Source organism: Octopus bimaculoides, chromosome 14 (genome assembly GCF_001194135.2).
Source record: "Octopus bimaculoides isolate UCB-OBI-ISO-001 chromosome 14, ASM119413v2, whole genome shotgun sequence".
In the NCBI taxonomy this organism is placed as follows: Eukaryota; Metazoa; Mollusca; class Cephalopoda; order Octopoda; family Octopodidae; genus Octopus; species Octopus bimaculoides.
Window position 1 is genome coordinate 31,613,410 of NC_068994.1, and position 1,629 is coordinate 31,615,038.

General features: G+C 36.4%; 1 protein-coding gene across 2 annotated transcripts in view; it reads right to left on the reverse strand.

Annotated features, from left to right (window-relative positions):
• LOC106874067 (nuclear pore complex protein DDB_G0274915) overlaps positions 1-1,224 on the reverse strand; it is a 69,020-nt gene extending 67,796 nt beyond the window's left edge. For both annotated transcript variants that reach the window (XM_014921646.2, XM_014921645.2), the window contains exon 1: positions 974-1,224. The gene's annotated coding sequence lies outside the window, so the exon portion shown is untranslated. The remainder of the gene's footprint in view (positions 1-973) is intronic.
• Positions 1,225-1,629: the final 405 nt, after the last annotated feature.

The window sequence follows — 1,629 nt, forward strand, 5'->3', positions numbered from 1 at the left end:
TATATATATATATATGTGTGTGTGTACACACACATGCAGGACTATGCAATAGAAAATTAGAAAGAGTGCCAAAATCTAGATTCTGCTAAAAGAAAAACCAGTAATTTCGTTTTCGTAAAGATGTTGTTGGTAATGAGGAGCGAAACGAAATACCTTCAATGTTTCCGCAATTATAGTGAACCAACGACAGAGAAAGAAAAAAAAAAACGGAAAATAAGAACAATTATAAAGAATATCTATCTATCCATCTATCTATCTATCTATGTGATGGATTAAGAAAGTTAACAGCTTATTTTAGTTTGCCAAAAGCTAAAAATAAACACATGCACAAAGTGTCAGGATAATATCTTCCCCAGGTGCACCATATCTTTAAAGAGTTTTTACAGGTAAATTTCCGTACACCTGGAAACGTTATTGCAAAGCTGTTGAAGGCAAAAAAGTTGTTGTGAAAGGCTGTCTATTTACTAATGTTACTGAGGCTATCCACACTTAGCGTGTGTGTGCACTCGCGCACGCACACACACATTCTTTCATTGGTTTCAGTCAGTGAACAGTGCCATGCAACAACCAACACTTGATCCTCATTTTGTGACCAGAAGTATCTGTCGAAGGGCGTGCAAACAATTCTATCAAATTTCAAAAATGAAATATAAAATGAGTTTTGTGACTTTGTAGCATTCATGCCTTTCCAGATCGCCGTGAATGAAAGGAAATTGCTAACACAAGATAACGAACACGCAGGGAGAGAAAAGCTATGCGCCTCTTGCTATATGGGTCCATTATAAATGTAACTAAATTTGTATATATATACACACTCGCGAGAGGAATTTTTAACAGGATCGTGACAGAGAAAGAAAAGAAAGAAAACAACCCATTATGATCTTTTTCTTTTTTTTCTAAGAGAGAAAAAACAAGCAAAATTCAACAATACTCGAGAAATCTAAAGGCTGTATGAAAGGTCCAAGATACTCACCTAACTTCTGCATTGAGATCTACGCTCTGAGAAAGGTAATGAAGCCGGTTGAAGTGGCGCAATCTGAACTCCGATCGGCATAAAACAACTGCGCTAGAGGAGGAAAGCCATGCTAAGACGACACAGAGATATGGAGAGGAGTCGCAGAAACGGAGTAGGAGAATGTGGTGTCGGCTACAGGAGTAAAAGTGCATAGCTTAGAGAGTGATAGAGGAAGAGCAGCAGCTAGAGAATGGTTGTGGCTCTAGCTTACCCTCCCTCTCATACACACTATCTGTTTTATTATATTTTATATTATTTATCTATATGCATGTCCCTCCTCCCTCTTTCTTTGTCAGTATTTTCTAATAACTCTCTCTACTTCACCTATTTGTCTACCTATTTTTCCCTTTTCTCCTCTGTCTATCCTGATCGCTCTCTTCCTTTCTTTTATATTTGTTTCTCTCGTTTTCTTTCCTGTAGCTCAGTCTCTCTCTCTCTCTACTCACGCGTATCTCTCCCATACATACACATATATACATATGCACACACACACATATATATATATATACATACATGTGTATATATTTATCTATATCTGTGTATGCACGCGCGCATATATGTATATATGTGTGTGCATATATATATATATATATATATATATATATATATATATA